Source organism: Triturus cristatus, chromosome 5_1 (genome assembly GCF_964204655.1).
Source record: "Triturus cristatus chromosome 5_1, aTriCri1.1, whole genome shotgun sequence".
NCBI classification, from domain to species: domain Eukaryota; kingdom Metazoa; phylum Chordata; class Amphibia; order Caudata; family Salamandridae; genus Triturus; species Triturus cristatus.
In genome coordinates, this window is record NC_140587.1 from 996,999,234 (window position 1) to 997,015,705 (window position 16,472).

At 42.2% G+C, this 16,472-nt stretch overlaps 1 protein-coding gene across 1 annotated transcript in view; it reads right to left on the reverse strand.

Moving 5' to 3' along the window:
* Positions 1 to 16,472, reverse strand: part of ADCY2 (adenylate cyclase 2) — a 3,557,286-nt gene that overhangs the window by 3,425,806 nt on the left and 115,008 nt on the right. The gene's annotated exons all lie outside the window — the stretch shown is intronic.

Here is a 16,472-nt window from a genome sequence, read left to right on the forward strand (position 1 = left end):
GGTGGTGACGCCTCGCAGTACCGCTAGTCTGCCCATCAGTAGCAATATATCCCCTTTAATATCCCTGTCTGGCTGGTAAATGCCTTCAACAGCTGCCCACTGACCTCCTCACCACCAGAACCTTTACCTATACTCCCCAGAAGCCTCCAGAATTTCAATTGGCGCTGAATATCCTATGTTCCGAAATCAGAAGTATCAGACGCTGTTCCTTCTCTGTCTTCTCGGCCTCTACCCTCTGATCACTGAAGTAAGGTGCTTCCTCCTGTGGATGGAGTTTAGACAGGAGCGTATGAAAGGCTAGGTACTGCTGTTAGGCAATCACCAAGAGACTCTTAGGTAGAAGCAATCTATAATTGCAATCAGTCATGTGCATATTCTTGGCATCTGGATCTTTGACATTTAGGCTCAGGTTTTCGATAAATTAACGCAACGCAGTGTAAAAACGCCCATTTAGCACCCTCTTGCCGCAAAACTACGCAGTTACTTTTGTAACGCAAAGCTAGCGCAAAGAGTTAGTAAAACTGGCCCCAAATGTAATGTCCAAGAGCACCTACATTAAAAGGGGCACTCACAGGTGTCAAATGTGACATTAGACGTCTGACAAGAGCATGGCCTATCCATCTTGTGTCACCTTGATGTAAACAAATTGTAACACATGCTGCACAGGCTTACACAGACTATGGCATATGGTAAAACGAAGATATGTAACTTGAAAAAATCCCCAAGGGACAAATGTTCCATTAGTCACTGACTCTTTCCGTTCCTACTGGGAGCACAGGCACAAGTGTGTGCAAAGCTGTGAATACTGCTGCTGCCACAGGGAGACGCTCCAAGAGCAAGGAAGGCCCCGAGCTTGGAAAGTGACACTGGCAATGTGGACCACACACACATTACAGCCGTCTGCAGCACCCATTCCAGTCCCATGTGTCGCCACCTACCAATGACTAATGCTGGAAACGTTGAAGCCCTTCGCTAATGAGTTACTTTTAAGAGTTTTAAGCAGGTAGATTTGAACGAAAACAACGGTCGACCCTACTATGCAAGCACAATTTGCACAATTATCAGGACTGTCCCCAATACTGATACTGACACTTCGATTTGCAATTTAACACCGACTACAAAAGAGTTATCCTGCCACAAGCATGTCCACAAGCCGGAGAAGTCATCGATACATTACATTCTCCACTGATGTGTGCACATTGGGACTCTCAGAGGAAGAGGCGAATGTACAGATCATTCAAAAGTGTATCTCACATACCCAAAGGCTGTAGACTTTCTGAAGCAACCTGCAATTGCAATAAAAAGTTTCAGGAAACAGATCACTTGCTGGAATACGTGGCCTTTGCCAATGTCAAGGTGAAAGAAAGACGAAAGATCGAACATAAAGAAGAAATAGAGTAAGTAGCAACCCATGGTAAACAAAAAAAGAATCCATGATGAATCCTGTTGCGGAAATCAACCACACAAGGGATGATGTTTAATGAAAGTAAAAAATACCCAGCTTGTGGAAAAATCTGTGATTTTTCTAGCGCTTATTGGTTGGAGTTCAGCTCTTTTGGAAAGAAAATGGGCTGTCCAGAGGATGGGAAATGGAGACAAAGGCCCTTTAGTGTGCGGAGTATGTGACTCAAGCAAGCAGAACGAGCTCATCGAAGGGGTTTAGAATGAGGAAAAATCAAACAAAAATCAAAGCACATGTTATGGGATTATAGGTTAGTGCACCTGTGCACTCGGTGGCAATAATTACAGTCTTAGCAGTGAAATAGTTTCAGAAAATATAACTAAGGTCCCATCTGCAAGCATCAAGGATATACAAATCATGCAGTCTGGAGCCAGCTCGGCCAATGGGTGCATTGCCATGCAAACCCAAGCAAAGGAGGCACAGACTGATGTGCTAATATTTGATAGAAAAGCCAGAACTGACATTTTCCTCGTCTACAGCACAGCCAAAGAACTGCAGCTGAACAAGTCGGTATGTAGCACGTGAGTACGGGAAACCATCACCAAAGAATTGAAAGTAGTATTCTTGGCCATGGGCTACCTTAAAAATAATACAACTAAAGGGCACGTTGATGTGTCTGTTCAAATTGACACGTTGCATCATTGTTACATGAGGCTTCACACCTAAAAACAAAACGAAAAAGAAGTTGAAGTAAGCAGACTCCATCGACATGGTGAAGCAGACTCAATCTCGGGGTCGGGCACCAATTCACTGCACCAAAGCTGGCAGTCACACCCTGCATATGGACAATTTCCCAGTCCTCAAGAGACACATGTAGGGCCTAACATTCAATTTCTGGGTTACAGCTCAGATGCTATTTTTGGACAGGGTTTGCAATATAACCCAAGGATGTTTTCCGTGCCCTGAAAATTAAACTGGTATCCTAACTTTCATTTTTGACCCTGGCATGGCACTAAGTCGGGTTCAGCACAGGTGGTGGATAGGAGTGAAATCGGAGATTGAATACGAGTCTCCACTGGGAAACTGAAATAATTCTGGTAGTTCTTACAGATCCTATTAGTTGTGTATGCTGTTGTAGATCTGGGCATGGCAAGATGAAAATACACTGATGAATGGTCACTCCGGTCTACAGGAAGTAGTCTTTGAAGAGTAAGCATGGCATGGTAGATATAACCCTGCCCGATTATGCAATGAGCATAGCACGCAGAACATTTCCTGCTTCTTCCCATGCAGTGTTATATGCATTCCTTTAACATCTGAGTATTCGGCATCTTCCTCTGTACGAAAAGCAATAAGGAGGGTCCTATACAATGATCTAAACTTATCAAAGTATGACTGCAGAATCGCTCATGCTTGAACTTGAATCAGGATTACATCCCTTTCCCCATTTGAAATGTACATTGTGCTTAATGAGCCCTGAGAAGGCGATAGAACTGTGGAACACACCTCGCGACCTTTCAGACCAATCACTAGCAGTGAATGTTTGAATTGAAGGTAACTGGTCTGTTTTCTTGGGAAAACAAATGAATAAAAAGTGAAGGTAGCACTTTTGACTACAACGTAGCTATTTGTGTTGAATAAATTGTACCACGTGTGGCTCCAATAAGGTATTTTACCCACCTCAAGACTGTTGCCTTTGGACTGTGTTGGAACAGTGACATGGGATGTTAACTCTATACAGTGCTTTAAATGGGCAGGTACTGACAGGTACTGAGTACCTGCCCTTCTTTGTTTTGAGAGTGAGAGTGCCTGCCTGCACGTCTTTGTTTTGAGAGAGACAGTTACATGCACTTCTTTCTTTAGAGGGAGAGTACCTGCACTTCTTTGTTTTGAGAGAGTTACCTGCACGTCTTTATTTTAGAGGGAGAGTACCTGCACTTCTTTGTTTTGAGAGGCAGAGTACCTGCACTTCTTTTTTTAGATGGAGAGTACCTGCACTTCTTTGTTTTGAGAGAGTTACCTGCACTTCTTTATTTCAGAAGGAGAGTACCTGCACTTCTTTATTTTAGAGGGAGTGTACCTGCACTTCTCAACAGAGGTACAATACTTTTAATTGGAAAGTACCAGGACTTCTCAGAAACAAGCGAGTACTCTGGTATAGGGTACCTGCACTTCTTATTTCCCTCTTCAAGCACTGATTCGATGGATGCAATAGTGTCCTGAAGGAGTCTCTTGAGCTTTTAATGGCATTCGACTTCTAAACTCCATGCTCCCAATTCTGGAGTCATAAAATGCTTTATAGATAAGTAATTAAAAAAAAGAGGAGAGCAGTGTATTTTTATCCCAATGTTTCCAGATGATCATTAAACCGCAAATATTATTTTTGTTTTATTCCCCTCGGTCGGTAGGATTTGGGAGCGCCGCATGTTTTTAAATATACTGTGGAAAGAGGCGGATAATCGCCACAGAACATCTCAGGTTATGGCTTAAGCCGGCACGCAGAGAGCGCATTTAAAGTGCCATGGTTACATCAGCGCCTGGCAGGGATATCTTTTAAAACATTTTACCGGCCCACGTGATGCAAAGATCAATATGTGAGGCTAATGCTGTCGAGACTAACGCTAATCCGCAAATAAATCTCAAAACCATGGCAATAGTGTCACTTTTCCGAACTGGGCTGTGTGTTGCCTGGCATCCCGCTGCTGCTTCGCACAGTCTGTGCCCTTCTTTTGCTCATCCACCAGTTGTTATATATTGAGTTGAAATGGCGCCTTGTGACTTTGACGCAGTTAGTCACAACACTTCTCTGTCATCCTTACCAAAATGCAACGACACAGATTAGAACTGGTTAACAGGCATGTTTTTTCCCTAGGAGAGGGCGAGTGAGCCCCAAGTGCAAAGTAACTGGCCGCTCGCCACTCTTTTCTCAGTTCGAATTTCTTGCCACAAATTGAAACTTTTCGAAATTAATTTTCTGTGTTGTTAGTTGAATACAAATTTTGCCTTGCTTAAATTGTTTTACATGGTGACTATGCACACATGCAGACATAATCTTTGGTCAAACAGCGCCCTAGGTGAAACCAAATATGGTGTCACCTCTAACTCGTCCTCTTTAGTAGTCTATGCATTGAAAATTGGATGCATGACGGAACCACGCATGTCACTACCGCGTATGCCTTTACAGCACGTGTTCATTATCACACATATGCCTTTCTGACGAAATTGTGTTTATCACACATATGGCTTTACTACGCATGTCTTTACAACAAAAATGTAAGTATTTCACAGGTAAGTATAAAGCCTTTTCATTCTCATATATATATACGGCTATGTTTTAAAGGTGACAGATTTTAACATCGAAACGTAATTCTCAGATGAGTATGGTAGAGCTTTGTTTTAATATGAAATTTTAGAGCTATACTGAGCACATTTAAATTTTATGCACAGTGATGCGATTACTTATTAATGTGTTTTTAATGCTTTTTAATTGAATGATATTAGGCATTTATGTTTTTAACAATATCTAACCTGGAACTAGATTGATTTGTACTATGTCCAGTGAAAAAAGCAAAGCACACATACACTCTTACATTTTTAGTATTTTTACTTGTGATTAATTAGGAGTATTTCGTTGCTTTCCATGCTGTGTTTTGCACTTTGCACTTTTGACACTATAAAATGGCGGTTGAAGCCTAGAAGCGTTGTCATGTGATCAAGGTCCAGGAGGGACCGAAACACGTCATGGCCGACTAAGCAAAAAATAAATTAATCTGCACTGAATCGTGGTCCGTGCCTGCTTTTGTATCTCGGAGACTGGGGAGCGGAGTAAGCAGCACAATTGTATATATATATATATATATATATATATATATATATATATATATATATATTACCTACTGGCGGTCGCCAGTAGGTAGTTATAGTTAGGACCACGTTTCCATAGGAAAACCTCAACATTCTATTTTGAATAACTTTGGCGCCGGTCGACGAATCCTCGCGAATTTCTCAAAATAGGTGGGGCGCTACGCTCCGCTCCTACCCTGAAAGTCTCGGGGGGATCCGTCAAGCGGGGGCTGAGATAAAAGGGGGGTCCCAAAACGCGTTTTTCCCATGCATTTTTCCATAGGACCTTTAGAACGAGCTACAGCCCGAACGGCTGAACAGAATTACTCAAAATTTGGCAGAGAGGTAGTCCCTAGGTCAAGGAAGTGCCTTTTGTAGGTTTGGTGTAAATCTGTTCAGTAGATTCTGAGAAAATAGCCTTTAAATCAATATATATATCTGAGCCCGCTTACGGTACGCTTACCGTACGCTTACGGTAAGCGTACGGCGGCGTGCGCGAGCGCGATTCTGATTGGCTGTTAGATCTTAGTAAACATTCGAATCGGCCGAAACCAGGAAGCGGCGGCCGCCATTTTGTGTATTTCACTCTGAAAAAAAAGAGTGAAAACAAGGAAAGGGGGCAATGAGGAGAGTTACAGACCCCCTAACATTTGTAAGGGGGTCAAAGAAGGACAGAAAAGTACAAAAAAAACATTTATTGATTTTAAAAAAAATCACGGGGTACGCGTACGGTAAGCTTACGGTAAGCGTACGGTAAAAAAAAATAAAAATAAATAAATGAAAAGCAGATTTAAGAGTTTAGAAATTAGGGAGCTCTAAAAAGAGCTGTTGTGTTTATGAAGTCATTTTTTTAGTGGTACCTACAAGTAAGTACCGATGCAGAGTCTAAGGTTCAAGAGGAAGACTCTGTTCCCTTCATCATTGAAGTGCACACCATCTCCTCTATAAATGTCTTGCATGTCTTGCATGTCATAACGTAAATGGCACCCATACCATAGTCACGGAGGAAAGCAGAAACAGATTTGTTGACGTGCTTTCTTGCTTTGTCATCGCACCGCGTGCCCACCGTGCGCGCACGGCACTAACTGCGTAAAGTGGGCGCGCACGCCACGAATGGCGTAAAGTAACTTAGCATTTAAAAAACCGTACAAATTCACTGAAAAAACCATAGGTTTCACACACGTTATAGTTAGGAATTAGCATTTAAAAAACCTTGCAAATTCACTGAAAAAACCATAGGTTTCACACATGTTATAGTTAGCGGAAATTTTACTGATAAAAACCAATGAAATTCCCCCGTTATAGTTAGTGCAGGCAACTATAACTCACGCGACCGCAATCTTCTGCTGATGACATATGTGTCTTTATGAAAAAAAAATATTTGTAATATATGTATAGCTAAAAATGTATGGAAGAAGACATGGGCAAATAAGTGTCTAAATACAGTATTAGCATCAGCAGAAGATTGCGGTCGCGTGAGTTATAGTTGCCTGCACTAACTATAACGGGGGAATTTCATTGGTTTTTATCAGTAAAATTTCCGCTAACTATAACATGTGTGAAACCTATGGTTTTTTCAGTGAATATATATATATATATATATATATATATATATATTGTTAGAATCCCCAAATCCCTGGTGGGCTGAGGTAGGCACCGCAGGCCAAGCAGGGACCAGTGAGCCCCAACCTTAGGGAAAAGACAGGTCACCTCCAGAGATAGCCCGTGCTCCACCCCCTTGGTAGCTTGGCACGAGCAGTGAGGCTTATCTTCAAGACTTAATGTGTAAAGTATTTGCAATTACGCTCACAGCAATCCAACGATGACACCACAAATAGACTCCACACGAGTTTCATAGAAAAGAAGTATATGTTTATAAAACGATATACGATGCGACCACACAATACTAAACCAACAGATGCGTCGGGGTAATGTTCCCGCTGGCCTATTATTATGGAGCTAAATTAAACTATCCTACATAATCCCAATGCGTGATATGCAGTTTGATATGCAACAGTCAGGTACTTCACAACATAAGAATAATGCAGATCGTAATACAGGTATCTGGCAATTGGTACTGTCACTGTAATGCAATGCGTAAAGCAACAACGTGGTAAATGGTTATGCACCCGTAATGCAATGCGTACGGTCCCCCTTCAGGTACTGTGTTAGGAAAAAGCAATGCAACATGTAATACAGTTATCAGGCAATTTTTTATGCGAAACTAATGCAATGCGGAACACATATATCCGGCAGATCGGTATGCAACACTAATGCAATGTGTAATACGACAATCTGGCAGATCATGATGCAGGATTAAGATAAGGTGTAACACATCTATCAAGCAGTTTGTTATGCAAACCTAGTGCAATGCTTAACTCACCTATCAGGCAGTTCGTTAGGCAGACTAATACAATGGGCAATACGACAAAACAGGCAGTCCGTTGTGCAGAAATAAAGCAATGCGTTATTCAATCATCAGATACTCCGCTACGCAGAAGTAATTCAATATGTAAGTTACTCCAGCACCGTTCATGGTGCCTCCGGCGGTATCTCCGCCACTCGTGCTGGCTTGCGGTTAGTCTCCGGCCACAGTCGCCCCCCCACACGGGTAAGATAGAACACAGTAAATGCAGCTTAGCACTCAGGCCCCGGTGCTTCACTCCCTTGGCACACGGGCCTCAATCCGAGCCAAAGTAGAGGCTTGCGCTGCAGAACAGAGAGAGAGGCCGAGAGCATCTCCCTCCGAGCCCACGCCCCGCACCAGGAATCGACACACGTTACCTCGGGGGCACAAACCCACTCTCCTCTCCTCATCCAGAGTCTTGGGCCTCCGATGCAATCACTGGCTTTCCAGGAAATGGGAAGATCCCAGGCTGCACACTACACCCACACTCAGAGTCACCAAGACTCACGGGAATTCCGGGTGCGCGATAACCTGACAACTCCTCACGAGGGTCTCAGGCTACGCATGACACACGCACGCAGCGTCACTGAGACACACTTTATCCTCCAGTGCCCCCGATCACAGGGCACCTCTTGCACAGGTCTCAGGCAGTTGAAGTTACATGCACACAGCGTCACTTGAGACACGCTTTATCTCCCGGTGCCCCCGATCACAGGGCACCTCCAGCGAGGGTCTCAGGCTGCAAACAGCACACGCACACATCATCGCTGAGGCACACTCGCTCTTCTGGTGTGCACGATCACGGGCCAATCCACACGAAAGTCTCAGGCTGCCCCCAAGCACACGCACAGAGCTTCGCTGAGACTTACTTGGCTCCTCGGTACACACGTTCACAGGAAGATCCTCTCTAAGGACTCAGGCTAGATAGAGCGCACGCACACCGTGTCTGAGTCTTTTTTGGAGCTCCAGGTGCCCAAGATCACAGGGCCCAACTTGCGAAGGTCTCAGGCTAGACAGAGCACACGCACCCACGGCGTATCTGAGAGTCTTCTCTGGAAACTTTTGTGTTCCTGTGTTTCTAAACAGGGAGCCAGCTCACCTCGGCCCCTTGGGGATAGTTACTTCAGGACACAGCACACAGCAAAGTCCTTCAAGCAGGGGGACACAGCACACAGAAAAGTCCCTACAGCCTTTCCTTACTTGAAACAGCAAACTGCAGGCCAACCCCAGATCACACAGCAAGAGCAGTCCGATCCAGCAGTCTCTTCAATTGTTTCTTCCTTGGCAAAGGTTCCTCTTGATCCATGAAGTAGCTCCAGTCTTGTTCACACTTGATTAAGCCATTCTCCAAAGTTCAGGGGCTTCAGCCTTGCATAGTTATACTGGTCAATGGCTTTGAAGTCTTTGTGTTACAGGGGGCACTGATCCCTGTTCAAACCAGTTCTGAGTCTGGATTCTAAATCACTCAGCAGGAGATGGGACAAGTGTTTTATAGCACCAGGCCAGGCCTCTTCACCTCTAGGCCTACTCCTCCTCCTACACACCAGATGCAGGTCAGTCTGTGCTGTCTCACTTCCTCCTCTGGGTCAAGACATTCCCCAGATCCTATTGCTTTCAAATCCAGCCAGTCAATCCACAACCAGGCAGAGACACACAGAAATGTTTAAAGCACAAACACCCAGCCACTTCTGAAAGAGTGGTTTCAAACACAATGCAATAACAATCTTCATAAAAAGATGTGTTATTGCAGGGTGAGTTCAGGCATACTAAACTTCACCTTTCCATCTTAAGCCTTTGTGGAGATAGGCTGGAAAACATATTACACAGCCTTCCCATTCTATTCTAATGGGCAAGATGGCCTTTCAGCAGTGAAAACGAAATGGAGATTATTTCACTGCCAGGACATGGTACACACCGTGGTACATGTCCCACCTTTCACATGCACTGCAACTTGTCCAGGGGGTACCCTAGACCTACCATAGGGGTGCCTGATGTGTATGGAAAGGGAAGGCAGGGTCTGGTACGTGCACTTACCAGAACAACATGGCAGTTTAGGAAACTGCGCGCAGGTCCTTCAATGGCAGGCCTGAGTTCCCTTTCCAAGGCTACTTGAGTAGGTGGCACAATAAGTGCTGCAGGCTCACCAGTAGCATTTGCATTACTAGCCCTGGCACAAATAGTGCACTTCACTAGGGACTTTACTAGTACAGCAAACATACCAATAATGGACAACCAACCACCATTACGCTTGCTCTTTGACACTGTTTAGTAATGGCAAAGTGTCCAGAGCACCTAAGTTGGCAACAGATGTCAGAAAAAAGGTCTGGGGAAAAGCAAAAAGTTTAGGGAACTTTAGCCAAAAAGGGCCAAGATATATATATTGGATGTATGACGTAACAATGCGAGTCATTACAACGCGTGCAGTTACATCACGTTCGTTACAATGACTGCGATGTTACCACGCTATGCCATTACAACGCAAGTCTTTACATCGACTTGCGCTAGATGGCGTGCTAACATTAGAAAAGTATAATTTACTATTCCAACTCTAGTCCACTTAACAGTAGGGAAGGTGTTGGGATAGTAAACTACACTATTTGTAATGTTAGCACGCCATCTAGCGCAAGTCGATGTAAAGACTTGCGTTATAATGGCATAGCGTGGTTACATCGCGTTCGTTGTAACGACCGAGATGTAACAGCATCGCGGTGTTCTGACTGCGATGTTAAGGATGTTTCCCATATATATCTACCAAAACCAGGACCAAAGCCAGCAATACATATATAAAGATCAAATTTGTTTATATATCTTGTAATGCAGTGGATACATTTATGCGTATATTTAAATATATATATATTTTATATATATCTTTCATGTATTTATATTTATGTATTTATTTATTTATATATTTATTTACATAATCTGCTGTCTTTATAATAATGCATTTATGCAGAGATTCATGCTGACCTATTAAGTAACTATTATTGGACCTGTTACCTGTTCAAATTGCACTGTCACTTTAAGATGTTAGTCATATGGTTTAAATGAAAAAAAGTGAAAAGCATTTAACGAAACTGTCATGGCCGATAGCGCGTCATGTGATCAAGTCCCCTGTGAGGGACGAAACGCGTCATGGCTGCTGCACCTCTTTGGGAGTTTGAATAGAACTGCAGTTGACGAACCACGGTGGTCCGCGCTCTTTCTTATCGCCCTGTGAAGACTGGGTGAGTGAGAAGGAGTCTACTTGGATAATATATATATATATATATATATATATATATATATATATATATATATATTCACAGAAAAAAACATAGGTTTCAGGGGTGTTATAGTTAGCTACCCAATTCACTCATACAAAACCATAGAAATTCCTCCGTTATAGTTAGTTCTGCTAACTATAACTCACGCGCCCGCAATGCACTGCTGATGTTACATATTGTATCATTCATGAAATGGTCAGTGACATCACTGATGACATCACTGATGACATCACAAATGACATCACTGATGACATCATCCACTGAATGTGGTTTAGTTTGAAATTTAAATATGTATTATATATATACCAATCTGTATTGATGATTGAGTGGATATATAACTGTCTGGATGGAGGATTTAGTAGCGGTCTGACTGTCTTTTTAAGTGAGTAATTAAAAGTGTCTCACTTAATACATGGATTAGTAACTAAACTATGTGAATGTGTGCAGCACTGTCTCTGTTGTTGTATAACATGCTGCATCAGTTGGTCACTAACTACATGAGTGTGTATATTAGTTATTGATTAGTTGGGTGAGTATTTGTATGGGACACTGAGTTTGTGTGTGGTTGGATGGGGTGTGTGTAACTCTATGCATAGATGTGTGAATGGTTGATTGACCAGGTGTATGGGTTTAAGAGTGCTTGTGGAAACAGTTGTTTGGGTGACTGAGTGTATTTATTTGTGTGTTGGTGAGCGAATATATGTTTTAGTTGTTCATCTTCAACAAAGTAAAAAAACTAAAAGACATTGTATGTGGGAGTTGGTGTATATAAATAAGTATGTGTAAGAGTCAGTGATTGTGAGAGTAACTATATGAATGGGTGTATAATTGTAATGGTGCTTTTTTAACATATTAACGATGAGTTACTATGTGTTTGAATAAATTAGGTGTAGCTGGATAATTGTGTAAGTGAGTAAATTTAAGTGCGATACATTTTTTTCATGAGTGAGTAGGATGACTGCATAACCGACTAAGAAGACTGCTGATGTGTCAATGTCTACATATGTGTATAAGTGCATTTGATAGTGTTCTATTAATAAATGACTGCATGTATAGATGATTCTGTTGTTGAATGGGTAGTTGTGTGTGTAGACTTAGGAATCAGTGAGTGGGTATGTAGTAACTGGTATTGGTGTGTCAATGGTTTCAAATATGGTACTCTGTATTTTACAGTGAGTGATGAAAGGTTACACTAGTGTATGATGAGGTGTATCAGATTGTCAAGTGGATGATGTCATCAGTGATGTCATTTGAGATGTAATCAGTGATGTCACTGACCATGTCATGAATGATGCAATATGTGACATCATCAGCAGTGCATTGCGGGCGCGTGAGTTATAGTTAGCAGAACTAACTATATGGTGGAATTTCTATGGTTTTGTATGAGTGAAATGGGCAGCTAACTATAACACCCCTGAAACCTATGTTTTTTTCAGCGAATTTATAAGGTTTTTTTAAATGCTAATTTCTAACTATAACGTCTCTGAAACCTATGTTTTTTTTCAGTGAATTTCAAAGTTTTTTTAAATGCTAACTTTTAAGTGTGATAGTAGTGATATCTATCTTTTTGTACCGATTTTCTACAGTTTTTTAACTGTTTCTTTATAAATATTTTATTCATTAAATAACATATATTTTTCAGAAAATTGCAAAAAAAAAAATTTTTTAATTAAAACTGAAATATTTATTAATTTTCTTGTTTTCATTTTTTATTTTAATATATTTATATTATTTTCTTTAAAAAAAAAACAATTTTTTTTTTTGGAGTCGTGCAGTCAAAGTGTACACATCACGGTGGGTGCGCGCATTCTAGCCGCCATTTTAGAAAAGTCATGAAGGATCTGCGTATGGTGTGCGACGGCTGCGTGTTTTTCAGTTATATCATATACATTTAATATCACGTGATATGCGCGATTGGTATGCGACCAGCCTGCGACTCCTGCTCCCGCGCATTCGCGACACATGCACATTACGGTACAAGATGTTTGCGCGGTTGCGGATCCCGCGTGAAATCATATACATGCTGGGTGCGCGACTCCCGCAAAAAAAATGTATGTTCCAAAATGATATGTATGTGTCTTGATATACATATTAAGGCAAGAGATTATGTAAGATAATCATCAAAATAATATATTTGTACTTATAATAAACTTGTATTATTTTTAAATATATTTTCACGAAGTTGGGTGCGTGCATCGTGAGTGCAGAAAACCAGGTCAGCAGAGCTGCTGTAGAGCCAGAGAACCAGGTCAGTAGAGCTGCTGTAGAGCCAGAGAAACCAGGTCAGCAGAGCTGCTTTAGAGGGAGAGAACCAGGTTAGCAGAGCTGCTTTAGAGCCAGAGAACCAGGTCAGCAGAGCTACTCTAGAGTCAGAGAACCAAATCAGCAAAGCTGCTTTAGAGCCATAGAACCAGGTCAGCAGAGCTGCTTTAGAGCCAGAGAACCAGGTCAGTAGAGCTGCTCTAGAGCCTAAGAACCAGGTCAACAGAGCTGCTCTAGAGCTAGAGAACCAGGTCTGCAGAGCTGCTGCAGAGCCAGAGAAACCAGGTCAGTAGAGCTGCTTTAGAGGGAGAGAACCAGGTCAGCAGAGCTGCTCTGTAGCCAGAGAACCATGTCAGCAGAACTGCTTCAGAGCCATAGAACTGGGTCAGCGGAGCTGCTTTAGAGCCAGAGAACCAGGTCAGCAGAGCTGTTGTAGAGCCAGAGAACTAGATCAGCAGAGCTGCTCTGTAGCATCAGAACTAGGTCAACAGAGCTGCTCTAGAGCCAGAGAACCAGGTCAGCAGACCTGCTGTAGAGCCAGAGAAACCAGGTCAGCAGAGCTGCTTTAGAGAGAGAGAACCAGGTCAGCAGAGCTGCTTTAGAGCCAGAGAACCAGGTCAGCAGAGCTGCTCTAGCTGACACTGACTGACACTGACGGACTGACACTGACTGACTGACACTGACTGACTACTCTACTACTCACTCTACTACTCTCTACTACTCACTCTCTACTACTCTCTACTACTCTCTCTGCTACTCACTCTCTACTACTCACTCTCTACTACACACTCTCTACTACTTGCTCTCTGCTACTCGCTCTCTATTACTCTCTAGTACTCACTCTCTAGTACTCACTCTCTACTACTCACTCTCTACTACTCACTCTCTACTACTCACTCTCTACTACTCTACTACTCTCTCTACTACTCTCTCTCTACTACTCACTCTACTACTCACTCTCTACTACTCACTCTACTACTCACTCTCTACTACTCACTCTACTACTCTCTCTCTACACTACTCTCTACTACTCTCTCTCTACACTACTCTCTACTACTCTCTCTCTACTACTCTCTACTACTCTCTCCCTGCTACTCACTCTCTACTACTCTCTACTACACACTCTCTACTGCTCACTCTCTACTACTCTCTACTGCTCACTCTCTACTTCTCACTCTCTACTACTCTCCACTACTCACTCTCTGCTACTCACTACTCACTCTCTACTACTCACTACTCACTCTCTACTACTCACTCTCTACTACTCAATGTCTACTACCCACTCTCTACTGCTCACTCTCTACTACTCACTCTCTACTACTCACTCTACTGCTCTCTACTACTCACTCTCTGATACTTTCTCTACTACTCACTCTCTACTCTCTATTACTCGCTCTCTACCTCTCTACCTCTCTCTCTACACCTCTCTACCTCTCTCTCTACACCTCTCTACCTCTCTCTCTACACCTCTCTGCCTCTCTCTCTACACCTCTCTACCTCTCTCTCTACAGCTCTCTACCTCTCTCTCTACACCTCTCTCTCCCTCTACCTCTACCTCTACACCTCTACCTCTACACCTCTACCTCTACACCTCTACCTCTACACCTCTACCTCTACACCTCTACCTCTACACCTCTACCTCTACACCTCTACCTCTACACCTCTCTGTACATGCACACATATGCACATATATATATGCATATATATGCATTTATATATGTATAAATATATATATATATATATATATATATATACATATGCAGATTATATTTATATGTTTATATATCTATATAAATATAAATGCATGCAAACATATACATATATGCATACATATGCATGGTATGTACAGGAAAGTTTGAAAAACTCTAATACAAGCAAAGCTAAAAAGCCACCTAATTACAAACAGAATTGCTTTAACTTAACCCCTTGTGTGCCACGCCCTTTCCCCGCCCTGTGCCGGCCGTTGCATTAGCGGGCGGGGTTTATGACGAGCTGGACTCGTCATGGGCACAGCGCAACCGCGGCCCATGACGAGTCCAGCTCGTCATGGGCACAGAAGGGGTTAAACGAGTGCGAGACCTATTGCATTTTCAATGCTTGTTTACCTTGATTCCATCAAGAAGGCATTCAGATGTGTCACACATTTTTCATAAATTCTGAATGGTAGCACTCTAGTTGCTCATTAGATCACTGTAGTAAAGCTACTGCTCACCAGGGAAGTCTGCTGCTGGTATTCAAAGTGCATGTTTCAGTCTGCATGTCAGATTTTTTTAGTGAAATGGAAGAGGATTTGAGAAGTCAAAACGTGCCCTAATTTTTCTTTCTGCAGCAATAATCATAATTTCTATGGCAAAATGTACCCCCTCATATTGTTCCTTTGCAAATTAAATGTTTTAAGTGTTACCACTTTATTCCAATCAAGATGGCTTCAGGTGTGCCATACTTTTGTCACAAGTAAGACTTTTAGCGCTCTAGTTGTTCTTTAAAACACTCTGGGATTTCTGTCATTGGGCTATACTTGGGCTACATCTCGGTGATGTGTGCTACATTTGAGCTCTTTTGTCTCTGGTGGCCATCTTGGTAGACTTGTTATGAAGTTTCCTAATTTCCTCATTTACTACAGTCTCCACAGTAGGCATACTGTCAGTTTTTTACTTTGATTCAATGAAGGAGGCATTCAGATGTGTCACACATTTGCCATAAACTCAGAATGTTAGCACTCTAGTTGCTCATTAGATCACTGTAGTAAAGCTACTGCTCACCAGGGAAGTCTGCTGCTGGTATTGAAAGTGCATGTTTCAGTCTGCATGTCAGAATTCTTTAATGAAATAGAAGAGGATTTGAGAAGTCACTCAAAATGTGCCCTCATTTTTCTTTCTGCAGCACTAATCATACATTCTATGGCAAAATGAACATCCTCATTTTGTTCCTTTTTAAATTAAATGTTTTAAGAGTTACCACTTTATTCCAATCAAGATGGCTTCAGGTGTGCCATACGTTTATCATAAGTAGGAGTGTTGGTGCTCTAGTTGTTCTTTGGAACACTCTGGGAAGCTGCAGTAGAACACAAAGGAATCAACTGACAGTCTCTTCCCTTGTTGGATGTACATGTTTTACTGAGAATGTCAGACTTCATTCTCACATGACTAAGAAAGATAATGTGAATTTACAGAAATTATGCTCTCAGTTTAGCTTATAGATCACCTTTCAAACCTCTGTGGGAAAAACATAAGAAAATAGTTTTCTCTCAAACATGATTCATGATATCCCAGCAGAAGGCTTTTTCACATGGTAA